Source organism: Macrobrachium rosenbergii, chromosome 26 (genome assembly GCF_040412425.1).
Source record: "Macrobrachium rosenbergii isolate ZJJX-2024 chromosome 26, ASM4041242v1, whole genome shotgun sequence".
NCBI lineage: Eukaryota > Metazoa > Arthropoda > Malacostraca > Decapoda > Palaemonidae > Macrobrachium > Macrobrachium rosenbergii.
In genome coordinates this window covers 80,146-95,832 of record NC_089766.1, presented here as the reverse complement: position 1 = coordinate 95,832, position 15,687 = coordinate 80,146, and the positions used below count along the sequence as shown (strand labels likewise).

General features: G+C 37.0%; 1 long non-coding RNA gene across 1 annotated transcript; it reads right to left on the bottom strand.

Moving 5' to 3' along the window:
• Nucleotides 1–8,522: 8,522 nt before the first annotated feature.
• Nucleotides 8,523–15,428, bottom strand: LOC136852857 (uncharacterized). Its single transcript, XR_010857253.1, has 4 exons — nucleotides 15,080–15,428; nucleotides 12,695–12,823; nucleotides 11,657–11,785; nucleotides 8,523–10,300 (listed from the first exon to the last, which is right to left on the bottom strand). It is a non-coding gene; the product is annotated as an uncharacterized lncRNA (long non-coding RNA).
• Between the last annotated feature and the right edge of the window lie 259 nt (nucleotides 15,429–15,687).

The following is a 15,687-nucleotide window of genomic DNA, read 5'->3' as shown; positions in this document are numbered from 1 at the left end:
TTGTCCACGAGTTGTCTTCTAGAGGAACCGGACTTTGAAAATTTTTTGGGTGGTGGGCCAGTTGTATGCTTTGGGGAACGAAACTCTGGTCGTTTGAGCCTACGAGGTTTTCACGGCATGTTTCATGAAGACGCCACAACGTCAGTCGATCAATCATTTGTCTAAGATACGGAGCTACAGCCATAAGTGTGAGCGTAGGTCTAGGTTTGTCCTAGTGCTAAACTTTACCACGCTAACATTGGGCTCCCTGTACGTATCGTCATTCACTGACAATTTAAAATAGTCTAACAACCTTTACTATCGACATAGAAAACATGCATATGCATCTCGGAAGCCACAAGGAAAGCTGACAAGGCTTTACCCATCTCGACCAATCAGGTGCCAGTTTAGAAAACAGCTCTTTTTGGGGTCGGTTTCAAAGTTGGTAGTGACCTAGACTGGTTTTTATGGCCTCCAGCTGAGGGCACTCTTCCCCCCTCCCCCTCCTTAGGGGCATTGCAATGCTGGCTCCAAGGAATTAAAAAAATTTTTTATTTTATTATCACGAGTAACCTAATTTTGAAAATTATTTTTATGGGACTCGAATAAAATTGCGTAGGGTTTTTCAATGGCTTTTATTTACTATCTATACAATACGTCTATTACGTCATAACCTATTTCGGTGTACGGTAGACACCTTACAATACGCGTCACCTTTTCTGTGGATGGTAGTCAATCTATGACGTCATAGTACTGAACATTCACGAATACTTATCAATGACGTCATAGCTTTACAAGAACGCCATCAATGACGTCATTTTTAATGGTATTGACGTCACCACCTGATACGTTCTTCATTAGCTTAAGCTTACGTCTTTGGAAACAGATTCTAAATGACCACATTCCTATAAATATCAGTTTTATATATATTTCTGAACTATCTATTCTCTGAATTTCATGAGATTATTATTGGACCATTTCTCACCTGTTTTCGTAATTGAATTGAATATGGTATTTAGGCCACATGCCAAGCACTGGGCAACTAAGGTCATTCAGTGCTGAAACGGAATTTGACAGTGAAAGGTTTGAAAGGTGTAACAGGAGGAAAATCATAAAGCAGTTGCACTATGAATCAATTGTTAGGAGAGAGTGGACAGCAAGATAGAACATATGTAAGGAGGTAAAGTGAAAGGAACGAGTGAGTTTGCAGCTAGGGACTGAAGGCACGTTGCTAAGAACCTGAAGTAATGCCTACAGTGCACCACATGAGGTGGGCTGACAGTACTTAGCCCCAAACAGGTCTTGTATTCTTAAGTTTCAGGTCATCTTCTGATAGGCAGGCATTTCTTGGGCTGAGTCTTAGTGCTCAATCTGGTACTCTTGGACCTTTCACTTTGGCCTTAATAAAAACACTTATAACTTTTCTATAAAAAGCACTTTCATTTCAACCATACCTTTTAGGTATTGTTCATTGATTGATTTATAGATCTGAGGCATACATGCTAAGCACTGGGGCAACTAAGGCTCAATTTTAAACACCTTCATGTAGTTTCTAAAAAAGGTTACCTGTGACTTTTGTGTGGCTTGTTTTACTTCTTTGTACCTGGTATTAGAGAGAGAGAGAGAGAGAGAGAGAGAGAGAGAGAGAGAGAGAGAGAGAGAGAGAGAGACCCTTTGCAACATTGCATAAAAAGTGAAACATCTTAATTTTAGAAAAATTAACTCTTCCACACAAATAAACCAAAATATTTCACAAAAGCCCTTATTGTTCATTCGTGCAAAGAGACCAAGTTCTGAATCCCACTGTGAAAGGGTACCTGGACACCAAGTTTCAAAACAAAGTTGCTTGCACACCATGCAACACAAGGCCATGTGCATGAGTAGACACATCAACTCCTGTGGCTTTCAGATTCAATCTTCTGCAAGAATCCCAAGAGCGAAAGATTCATTCTTTCACTAAATTATGAAGGGAGACTTTCCAACAAGAGACAAATGGCCCTGCCCACACTAACAGGGACTGGCCAACTGGGAAACACTGTTCCCATAACAAGTTCCTCTATACTGACTGACTGAGCATGGAGCCAGAATGATGCCATTGTCTGGTAACAATGCTTCAGAAGCAAGAGAAAATATAAACAGCTGAAAGTGCCCCACGGGCATGCCCGCTAGTGTGGACAGGCCATACGACACACCTGGACTCCAACAAGCAATATGAAAGACGAATGACTTGATAAACCAATCACAACAAAGATGATGATGACATTGGATCTCCTACAAAATACCTGGGAAAATGACCTCACAGAAAAGATACCATGCCATGAATGCTACGTATGCTGTTGACAAAACCCCAGAAGTCATCAGAATGAAACAAAATGATTTTCTATGACTTATGACAAAGGAACTAGGGCAAGTTCAAAGGAGGTGGAGTACAGCTGCCTTTAAAAACAAGTGTACATTAAAGTCAAACCACTGAAATGATCCCTACATGGGCACATCCAGGAAAAACTTAAGACCCAAGACCCAAATATTAACAGCCGAGCAGAAGTCACAGACTCTAGGAAAGCTCTGTAAAGGATGAAGAGAGGATACAGCACATGTCAGAAGTTAAGGAGTTAGGCTAAACCTGAATTCAAAAGAGAGAGGAATGTCTTGACACAAAGGAAAAGGAATATCAGACTTGGAGGAACAGCAGTGCTGGGTGAGCTACGAGTTTCACAAGAAAGTTGACACATTACAGAATTAGTCATACAATTATTTACAATGGCTGAACTTTATTGGGTCATAAATGGAGTTAAGGTACAACAATATCTAAGAGGTTGTGAGTGCCACTAGCAAATAATTATTGGATGAAGTTAGTCAAGTGTACGGTCGAACCTGTTATTCATGGGACAAGATAGAATGAAACCGAGGAGGCAGGCACCAAAGAATATTCATGGATGGATGGATGAAATGAAGTAAGTAACCAGAAACGTGTACAAATGGAAATTATGGAGGATTAAACTGAAAAGCTGCAACATGAGATCACAGAAGGCCATACATACTCAAAATCAGCCAACAAAATAAACCAAAACTAAGGCCTAAAATGGTATGCATAGTATTGGAAGCAATAAATGCTGATGTACAAACCTAGTAAATGCAAGCAGGTCGAAAAACAAAATAAAGGAAGCAGATTTAGCTATGCAGATGAAAACCAACTGTTCATGGTCAGGAGGAAGACTGGTTAAGCAAGAGGGGTATTGCCAGTCTACAAACTGGAAAATAAACACCATGACAGTGGAAATTACAGCAGTATAAACTCAGCACTTCATGAACGATTTAGAATGCCTCACCGATAAGAAACAGGGACCTCCATTATGGTTCAAACACTGAAAACAATGCACTGTACATTGCAGGGCAACTCTGCAATCAGAATAAATTATCATATGACGTAAATCTGGCTTTAAAGCCAAGCACTCCCATTCATTCAGGGCCTGAGGGAGTGAAAGGAGGAAGTTGGACTGGTTGGAGAGCAAGACTGGAGACAGGAGTGAGAACGAATGTTAAGTAAAGGCTAAAATGTGGGTGCATCTAGGGGGGATGAAAGGATGCTGGTCATATGAAACTTGGCACAAATGATGATGTCATTTCCAAGAAGCCACTTTATGTACAAAATTTAGACAAAAAAAGTCAAGGAAAGAAGTAGGTATGGCAAGTGTTTAAAAAGGAAGACTTCAAGTGTACAATGTAACCACACGTGATGGCATCCAATAATTACAAGAGAGACTGCAGATGGGTATGGTGAACAACGGCTAAAACACGACTGATACAAAAATGGTCAGAACAGAAGCAGATAGTATATGTTCCAGTGAAAACAAAAGATTCTTGGATGATATCTAAAGATATCAGGGTCAGTAAGGCAAACAGAGAGAAAGCCAATGCAGAAGTATGAGTCTTGAAAATGAAGAAAATATTCTAGCATAAGTCTAAAATCTGAGGTGAAACCTTACCACCTTCCAATGTGGATTATGAATTTATCATTTAGTAGTTTAACCAGACCATCTAGAGACTACGAAGTGACTGAGATGGGATGCCAAGTGTACTTAATTACACAGAAAGGTCAAGACTTCTAATCTGGGTATGTCTAAAGGTTAGAGATGGATGATCTGATGGCAAAATGAATGGAATAACATGTGAAAATAAGGGAAAAACTGAAATAGAAGATGCATTTGATGGTTGGGATGTAGATATGAGTTAGTACCATTTGGGGAGGATCCAGCCGGCAGGAGACTTTCAAAAGGACACATCAGGTTTGATCTCTTAACCAGAAAAACAAAAACTGCACCGATTACAGCTATCACAAAATAGGTCATGAAAAGTGACAGAGTTAGAAATGATCAATACTTGGTACAAAATTAACAAACAACACAACACTGTTACCATAACTGCACAAGACTGCATATCTACAATTGTATCAATCCAAATAACCACACAATACAAGCATGTAAACAAAATACAATAGCAAACTTTCGAACGCTCATTTCGTTTGTTCAAATCATTGCATTTATATGATTTGTTACTTATGCACCTTAAGGGCAGAATGATTATGCTAAATATTGCTAAGAAAATCCCAGGCTTACATGCGAGCTAGATAAGACTCTTCAATGGGGATGTTATTCACCTTTCCTGCAACCCCACCCTATTTAAAACTTCACTCTCAAGCTGACGACGCAATCTTGCACCAACAAGAGAAGGGAGACAAAGGACCTTTAAACATAAATCAAATGTTTTGATGTATTTGTATGAAGTACAAACAATGGCCTCATGGGAACCAATGATCTACCTGGGCAGGAAGGTGATGGGTAAGAGGTGAAGTCCAATAAAGATAATGACACCATTGGATGTGAATAACTGATGCAATGGGCTGGGTAAGAAGCAAGAGTAGAAGATGAGAGAGAGGCAGAAAATAGTGCAGATATAGCAGGAACTGAAATTAAAATATAAATTCTGAAGAGCAGGCAAATTCATAAACAACTCGCAAATATAAATTGGCATTTATATCTCAGGCTGAGGTTCACACACACTTGTATGACCACCTTACATGTCTGGCAACAAAACTTCAAGCAGAACTGATGAGGAACAGAAAAAAATGTAAAATAACTGGCTGCTAAAAAAACCAATTTCCAGAACGAAAAAGAGAGGCAATTAACAAGAACACCCGAGGATGAAAATATACTGTGGGCATGAAAGGAGACAAAATGATTGAGTACTCTGAACTACCCCAGACTTCACTGGGAGTTAACTATGCAAAACACAAGTGGGGATCAAATAGGAGCAAAAATGAAGAGACAAAACAAAAACACACAGTTATACATCATAGTTTGACAGACAAGTGAGGACACTCATTATAATTATATTAGAGAAAATACTGTATTAAGAATACATAATTCATTAATATCTAAGCAGAACATTACAGACATAGGACCTTTGAGAGGAAATTGCATAATTAAATTAAAAAAATGTTTACGAGGGCATGAGTTGCCATGGTTAATTTGGACAAGATTTTGGGTCATTGCCAAAAAAGGTCAGGAACCAATGGGGTAAAGGAATGGGAGTCACACCTCCTTCACAAGACATCTCTCCCACTTCTGTATAAATTTAGATTTTCTCCATGATTGGTCTGTTCTCAAATACTACATAAATGATTTGTCCGCATCTACATACAACATCCACGAACTTGGTCTCTGCTTGAAAATGACAATAAAGGCTTTTCTTCAGATAACAGGTTTGTTCTGGGGAGAGAGACAGAGAGAGAGAGAGAGAGAGAGCAACATCTGTAACATTATCAAAAATAAAACACAAGAAATTTTATTTAAAAAAAAAGTCAAATGTAGCTTTCACAATTTTTACAAACCCATAAATATTGCAGTCACATAACCTTAAATGTAATAAAAAAAATAAAATCTGAATCATTTTACACATTTTCTTGATACAAGCATTACTGTATATATGTAAACTTTCATCTTGTCCACAGAGGACATCCAACATCACAGTCACTTGAGTGTGATTTTACAATTTCTTTCAGCTAGAAGAGAAAAGAGAGAGAGGGAGGGAAATTAGTATTATAATTATTACTACTGTATTACTAAAATGCAGTTTTTAGGGACTACTAAGTGACAATTTCCATCTCAGGGCCCATCCAAAGGCTCTGTTTTCAGTGACAGGTGAAAAACAAATGAGAGTTGTTTGCATAAATCTCTCATCATAAGGAGAGAAACAAATCCTGTACTACAAAGCACATCCAAAGACTGTTTAAATGAATAAGACAGAGAAAAAAGGGGCATAAATTTCATATGAAACAGCACAAGAGGGAAACTGTCTTCTGGTAGTTTATTAGCAGGACAACTAGTAGTACAAAATGGTAAAAAGGGTCTTCGTCTATTACTACAGGACTCCAAATTGCCCAAATGGGACTGCATATAAGTAGGTCCCCTTACTTATTGCCATATACAGACGCTCCTCAACTGTACTTATGAGCTTTCGGAGATACGAACAACCGTGATTGTAAATCAAAACTGCAATTTACTGTATTATCATAATTTGCCTAAAGTAATTAATCTATATAGGTTTTACATTATCATATGTATTAATAAAATACTCTATACAATGCACTAGCAGTACTAGTATTGTGTTTTAGTATGAAAAACCATAAATATTGTAATACTTTATGTATTGTCTACGTATATCAAGTTGGACTTATGAACAAATCAAGACAAGCATAGCCGTTCGGAATGTAACCCGTTTGTAAGTAGAGGAACGTCTGTATTTGCAGGTTTCACCTCAAATGCATCCTAGAAATTGAAAATGGGAATCAACCATCCAAGTTCATACAACAGTCTGACCTCCCTCATCCTGAATGTGGGTTTCAACAAGATAAAATAGTTGAAGAAACTATGACAGCTAGACAGGAAGACCAAATGGATTGGATGCAGAGCTGTGTTGCTTTCTGCAACACAGCTAGGGACCAAAGGACCTGCTGCAGAGAGCCTTTAGCTCTATCTTTTATGGGCTACATAGGGCATTCTGCAAACGGTACCCACTTCATTGTACACAATTTCTGAAGGAAATTCAACGTCAAGAAGGAAAAATACATAACAGCACAAGAAATCTACAACCTGATAATAGGGAGAAAGGTGTCAGTGAACCAAAATTTCTCCAAGTAAAACTTGTAATGTAGTAAGTGCTGTGTTTTTTCTGCCACTTTTTGAATATGTTTCAACTAAGACAGCTTAGTGGAATTAAATAAGACTTGGTAATGAAACAGGAAAATATAAGCTTTATGTTACCTTATGTAAATAGCATCTAAGCACAAAAAAATATCAGAAAAAGGACCTAAAATAAACATTAACAAGAAAACTGGACAAAAGACTGTTCAAATGAATAAGATAGTGAGAAAAAAGGGGCATAGATTCCATACAAAACATTATAAGAGGGTAACTGTCTTGTGGAAGTTTATTTGCATGACAACAAGTGGTAAAAAAGGGTAAAAAGGGTGTTCATCTATTACTACAGCAACCCAATTGCCAAAACTGGATTGCACATAAGTAGGTTCCCTTACTTCTCGCCATATACAGTACTAACAGTCACAAAGGATGTCTGAATTTTTGTTAACTTGACTGAGTAGACTCACAAGCAAAGAGTCATTCTTAAGACACTGTTTTGGATATGTTTAGGCCTAGTTTAAGTCATATAAAAACAATCGGTGAAATCCAGGAGATTGTGGATTTTAATTCAGGTTTCACCTCAAATGCATCGTAGGCAATGTCTTGAAATTAGCAATAAGAATCAACCATCAATGTTAACAGTATCCCATAGAAACCAATAGCCTTGGCCAAACCTGATCTACCACCTGAAGACTTGGGAGACAAGAATTAAGCCTACATAGGCTACATAAGCTACTAGATTTTTAAGAACAAAGCACCCAGCTAGAAAGTTACCCAAGAAGTTCAAGATGCACAAAAGAAAAAAATACCACTACTTACAAAATAGAAGGCATTACATCAAAAGTTATGACATAAAAGAGCATATTCAATAAAAACTCTAACATACAAATAAGAGACCTGTTGGACAAGTTGGATTGAGCCTCAAAAAATCAACCCTGATCACTCTGACCTGTCTTCACCTTAGAAAAAAAAAAGGGTCAATAGCCATAGAATTGATTAGCCTCCTACTGTTGATCTCAGCCTTTTTATTACCAAGCCCCTTCTAAGAGGTAGTCCTTCCCTCCATGGGGCCCCTTGCATCTATGAGTAAAATTCCCTCCCAGATTTGATGGAAAATGAAAAGAGAAAGGGTTTCGAGGGATAAGGAGGGAGGCAAATACTTACAAAACACGGTAAGCCAAACGAGTCTAACTAGAGTAGTAGACTATAGGAAACTAATGTTATAATGTGATAGGTTTCCATTTTTTTTATAAGAATATAGAAAACTAACTTTATAAGGCGATAGGTTTGCACTTTTTTATAAACATCCTCACTCTTAAGAGAATAACGAATATAATTAGAGAATTTTTCAATTTTCCCTAAGGCTCATGTCTCCCCTGGAAATTGCTGACGCACCCCTGGCTGAGAACCACGGACCTAAGGGGCCCCAGAAGAGCAGGCGGCTTCATGAAGCAGTTAATGGAAAAGAAACTTGTACACCCACATACACACAAAAAATGGAAAAGCTGAGGATTTTTAATTCATATTCACATGTACAAACTTTCTTACTTAATTCATATTCACATGTACAAACTTTCTTACCCACGCAATTGTCCAAGTACACCAATTATTCTACATGACCATACACCTAGGAGGAACAAATCCCACAAAATGAGATCAATTATTCTACAGACAACTTATTAACCATCAAAGACCAAATAAATACCAAATATAGACTAAAAAAAAATGGCAACTTGCAATTTGCCAAGGGAGTGAAGAAGGCTAGAATGTTTTACAGGTTGAGGGTGGGACAGGAAAAAGCTACATACTGTCTCTCTCTTACATTTAAATAATACCACCACTCATTTTAACTGGAGTTGAATGAAAATATGAATATACTTATTTGTAGGTTTGCATCTCAAGCTGAACAGAAACTAAAGTGAAAAACATGCCATATGACCTCAAACAGTTTCGTGTCAAGTACATCAGCAAGTCAAGACTGTTATCTGACAAGTAGCTATAAAAAAATTACTTTATCTGGCAAACAGCTGCAAAAAACTGACTTTCCTATTTGACAACAGCAGCAAAATGCTGAGATAATTATAAACCAAGCTCCTAAACAAAACATTGTCTAAAACCATCAACCTTGTTACAAAATCAAATTTATCGCTATATTAACATAATGAATGCCAATTTTACATCAAATACAATATGCATAATTAGTGACAAAACATGTACGATATATGATACTGTCTAGCATTTACAGGATGCAGGTTTATTCAATATTAAATTATGTTTGTAAAGCGATAAAAAACTGATTTATAAGACTGATTACAACTGATATATGTAATTTCAACACGAATGAGTATGAAGTTATGTCGACCATCCTCTTCAAATTATACACTAACAGAATTAAATCAATGGCTTAAATATTTAGTATTACTATGAATAGCTGAACCAAACCACTGAGTTGACATTAACTTGCACTAGATTAGACCTCACTTAATATGTTGCAACTCCTTCAAAATATAACAACTCGATTAATAGGAAATGATGATTTGACATTTGTTTCCAATACTGTTGTATTGAAAGTTGGAGAACCACTAAAGATACGTTTGTTTTTGAGAGTTGAATGCAGGACAAAACTTAACTCAGCATATTGAAACTTTTTAAGAGACTGCAAAATTTACTATAAATCCTTTCCATTCTGATAAGATATGAAATTTTAAACTTGGGTCCTAAGCCAAATTGAATAGACTAGTTGCCAATAAATGAAATGAATTTTGTATTTCCGTTACTTCTAGTGCAGGAGCACATCTGTTGAATTTAATGAAAATGAAAGTAGAAAGGGCCCACTGGTTTAAGTATCTCAACGCTTTGGAACCCTCATTTCAACCTTTCTTTGGGTAATGTCAAAATCATTTCTAGTTGATGCATAATTCTAAATAAAAGCTTTTATGCCATACACATTCTTATGTTCAACTTCACAGCAAACAACATTAGAAGAAGTCCCTGCAGTTGTTCCTAGTCTGCAGAGTTTTCAGAGGAAACTGTGTCCACTTGATTGAGGTTGAAAAACTTCAGTCTTGAAAATAAAAATGTCTTGAGATATTTTTGTCCACCTGGTTCTTCATGGATGGAATCTGTAATACGAAAAAAGGTTTTCAAAATGTTCAACACCTTCCTTTTGCGCATTCAAATCTCAAAGCTGAAGTTTAATTAAGCAACAGATTTTTCTTTAATACTATTTTTTCACACTAGGCAACCATTCACTTGGAAATAGAAAGGCCATTCACTTCATCATGCCCATATCTGAACAAGAGTAAGAGAGCAATTTTGGTTAAATTTAGAACCCAATTCAAGAAGATGATGAATGTGCACAAAAGTAACAACTATTAATTTGTTAATTTATTCTTTTTAATAACTTATCTATTCTTTCTGTATTTCCCTTCATCTTCTATTGTTTCTTTCTACTGAACACCATAATGTTCTTTGGAAGCCTGAATTTCAAGTCTATGGCACCTGTGGACTTGTTCCATGGAATATGGTTCATCTTTTGGATAATAATAATCATAATAATAATAATAATAATAATAATAATAATAATAATAACAATAATAATAATAATAATAATAATAATAATAATAATAATAATAATAATAGGTTCTACTGAATATTATTGCTGCTTCAGCTGCATTTATTTTGTAGAAGACTTTTTCTATTTTCCTTATTGCGGACTTCTCTTCAGTGGAGGTGCGTGCTAACAGCTCGCCTATATTTGTCATTTCACTGAAGAGAAGTCCGCAATAAGGAAAATAGAAAAAGTCTTCTACAAAATAAATGCAGCTGAAGCAGCAATAATATTCAATAGAGCCTGTTTAAAAGAGGGTCTGCTGCCAAATTATAATAATAATAATAATAACACCAAAAAGTTGGTTGCAAGTTGCTCGCAGTTTAGAAAAGAAAAAGCACAAAAATACATGGCCATCATCATTTAACCCCTTGTGGATTGGCAGCATACATTTTTAGAATAACAGTTCTCAAGGATTGGAAGAACTCTTTACATTGTACATTTGCATTTGCTGTATAAAAGTACTGAGGACGTTTGCTCCCTTGATGGAGGAGATATGTCATTTTTTATGTTAGAAAATAAGAGTGAGCCAATGCATTTTGATTTAAGGATCTTTTGTGGTTATTGTAAAATAAGCATTTTAAGGTATTATAAAAAAAAAAACTTTAAAATGAGATTCCTTAGTGGCAAGATTGTTAGGATAAGACACTGTATTAAGTTTAAGGAGGATATGAAGGCCATCAAAATCTAAATAACAGGAAAAAGATGGGATTATTATTCAATGTACTGTATGCTTAGATTCCAGTTAGCTGATTGGTTGGGTAGGGTTGTGCTGTTACATGGAATTAGACTTTCCAATGTGCATAATTTTCAAATAAATTATTAGTATAAGTCTTCAGCTGATTGTTGTAGCAATCTAGTTACTTACTATAGCCTTGTTGGCAGTAACACGCTCCTTAGAAAGGCTCCACAGGTCAAACAAATCCACAAGATGGAGTTTTATTGGTGCAAAGTACTGCACCAATTCTGAACGCAACTGCGGGATCTTTTCTCATCTCTGAAAGCAAAAATAGTATTAAAATGAAGTTCACCAAACATATTTCACCAAAACAGAAAAAATAATGACACCTAATTCATATACAGGCCCATAAAACTACAAGTACAAATTCTCTACATCTGCCTGAATGTCAGTTAGGACAGAAAGCCAAGTGGATGTGAACCCAGATCAATAAAAAGATGAATGTACACAAAAATAACAATTAACTATTAATTTGTTAATTTACTTTTTTTTTAATAAGTCCTCTATTCTTTCTGCATCTCCCTTTACCTTCTATTACTCCTTTCTACTGAACACCATAATATTCTCTGGAAGTCTGAATTTCAAGTCATTAATGATGAAGTAACACGAAAAAGTTGGTTGCATTTTGCCATCAGCTAGACATGGCCACCATCACTGAACCATTTGAGGACGGGTAGCATACATTTTTACTTAGCACAGTTCTCAAGAATTGGAAGAACTCTCAACATTGTTTGTTTGCACTTACTGTATAAAATACTGCGGACATTTGCTTCCTTGATGAAGGAGATACTTAATTTTTTATGTTATTCATTAAGAGTGGGTCTTTGCATTTTGATTTAAGGATCTTTTGTGGTTATTGTAAAATAAGCATTGTAAGATATTGTAAAAAAGAAAAAAACTTTAAAATATGGTTTCTTAGTGGCAAGATTGTCAGGGTAAGGTACTGTACTAAGACTAAGGAGGATTTGAAGGCCATCAAAATCTAAATAACAGGAAAAAGATAGGATTATTACTCTTCTATGTACATGTATGCTTAGATTCCAGTTAGCTGACTGTTTAGGTAGGGTTGTTCTGTCACATGGAATTGGACTGTCCAATGTGCATAACGTACAAATAAATTATTAGTATAAGGCTTCAGCTTATTGCTGTAGCAATCTAGTTACTTACTATAGTCTAGCTGGCAGTAACACGCTCCTTAGAAAGGCTCCATGGGTCCAACACATCCGCAAGATGGAGTTTTATTGGTGAGAAGTACTACACCAACTCTGAATGCAGCTGCAGGACACTTTCTCACTTCTGAAAGCAAAAACAGTATTAAAATGACGTTCACCAAACATATTTCACCAAGACAGAAAGAATAATGACACCTAATTCATATACAGGTCCATAAAACTACAAGTACAAGCTCTCTATATCTGCCAGAATGTCAGTTAAGACAGAAAACCAAGTGGGTGTGAAGAGATATTAAACAAAGACAAATTGAGATTTCAGGAAAAACCTTCCCAGCAAAGAGAGACTATGTTAGATTTATATGGGTCTACTAATATACCAAAAAGGGGTGGGGGTGTCTCTTTCACAATGTTCAATCTAATTCACGAGCATACTTACAGTAGGGGAGTCTATTTCACATTTCACCTAATTCATAAACGCACTTACTAAATTCACAAATGTAATCACAAATAAAATTATATTTACAACTAAATGCTACAAAAGATTCAACCCTTATCAGCAAAGTTCAAATCATTTGTAAAATGTTTTTTGATCATAGAAACATAGCAAGGATCAAACTTTAAAACTAGGTAAAAACATTATATAATTTTTTTAAATACACTTGGAAACTTTCACTTAATGAAAACTTTTTTAACAAGAGAGAAAATAACACACCTGTTCAACATTCCCACTTGCTAACTTAAACAAAGGGAGATGGAGTGAGAAATGTGTCTATACAGTGTACATTATACGGCAACACAGAGATTTGAGTACAGTACATATGACAAACATTGCTGAATATTCATAATAAACATTAAATTATATAAATTTTAGAAAAGGGTGCTTGAATATATCTCCAAACAGCAGCAGCTGGATGAGAGACTATGAACATGATATGAGGGCTATGTGGCATAAAAAAATCCAAGACTGTTATGGACAACACAGTACAGAGGGGGCTATGTGGCATTAAGAGCCCAAGACTGCTGTGGACAACATGGTACAGAGGTTATGTGGCATCAAAGACCCAAGACTGAACTACCCACCACAGGGGCTATGTGGCATCAAGAACCAAAGACTGTTGCGAACAATTGTACGGAGGTTATGTGGCATCGAGAACCTAAGAATGTTGTGGACAACATGGTAGAGAGGGGCTATGTGGTATCAAGAACCCATGACTGTTGTGGACGACACAGTACGGAGGCTATGTGGCATCAAGGGACCTGGCATCCCAAATCTTACGATGCACCTACAGAGATTCTCAAGGGCAAGAATGATCTGCACTACTGCTGGTTAAGTTACAGAATCCTTGAGGCTTGGATGCTGGCCAATTATCACAAGGGAGTTCCAAGTCAAATATGATTGGGTGAGTGAAGGTATTTCAAAATGCCATTCGGGGATGTTAAGGCATCATCGGCCCTTGGTAGCAATGTGAATCACCAATGTATCACAGCCTAACCTTCCCACCAATGGGCAACGTATCACAGCCTATCCTTTCCACTAATTCCCACTAACAAGCAACACATCACAGCTTAACCTTCCCACCGGCGGGCATCGTGTGTCAGCCTGACCTTCCCATTAATTCTCACTGAACAGGCCATGTGTCCACCTTAAACTTCCCATTAATTCTCACTAAACAGGTCATGTGCTGCACCCTAAAATTCCCAGTAATTCCCACTAACAGGCAACGCACCACTGATGGGCAACATATTAAGGCCATGATATGTTGCACTGGCGGGCAACATATCACGGCCTATCCTTTCCACTAATGGGCAGCATGCACTAAGATTAGTTTCGCAGCATCTAGGTTACTGACGCCATTATCAAATTAAACAGGAAACTAAAACGACTTAACCTACAAAAAAAAAAAAAAAAAGACTGTGGATAAACATATCAATTAGATGGAGACGTCTGAAACATGGCACTGAAAGTCTGCAGTAGCCAGCCTAAAGAATCTCTGGAATAGCCTAACCTTTCCATTAATGGGCACCGTGTCGCCTCAACTGAATTAGGAGGGCAGAACAGATAAGAAAAACGAGCAGATAAACGAAGGAATAAAGAAAATACACGCGTCTCCGTCACCTCTGACGTATCATATTTGTTACCAGCACCATTAATCCTTGGACACTAATTTAGTTTTAGGCTCTGGCGGGCATGACGACTCGATGCAAAGGACATTGACTGGGGTCAAAAGACTCTGGAGGGCATGACTCATCAAGCAACACTACTCACTACGAGCTTTGACTCAAATACGCCACGTTGACATCGGCCATTGTCTCCTTAACCACGAACCCAAAAACTTAATATCATTAACATTAAAACGCAAACTGGACGTTAATTCCATACCTGCCGTAATTACTAACGTCAATGGTTCATTCCGGTGTAATTATATTCAAATTGTATCCTTCATTCACTTCAAAATTTCCTTCCACGAAGAATTTTAGCGTAAACACGTCCAAGGCAGAACGGCCATGTCTTCCTCCCGTCTCTTCGAACGCGGCGGTTTTATGCCTCATATCACCTAAAATCGTCCTTTTTATCGCATTTTCATTGTGTTTATTTAATCCCGCCATATTTATAAACACTTGGTGGTCGATGAAGATTGTTTTTTCTGCGAATTAGCAGCAAATAACAACGGAAATTCGTCGCTCGGGCAGCGGATCAGACACTTTCAAAGCAAGGCGTGACGTCACGTGGGGAAGATGGTTGCTAGGCAACGGGAGAAGACGCGGGGGAAAACACTTTTTGAAAGTAAATAAAAATAAATAAGGAAATCAAGAGATAATCAAGACATTCAGACTTGATAAATTATAAAATTTATAGCGAATAATTGATAATAATCATAATTATTAAGTTTATTTAACCGTACGCGCGAGCGAACACTCTAAATTCATCTAAACTTTAGAAAGATTGCCTCCCTATGATATCCTACCACTCACAGGTTGTCGTACAAA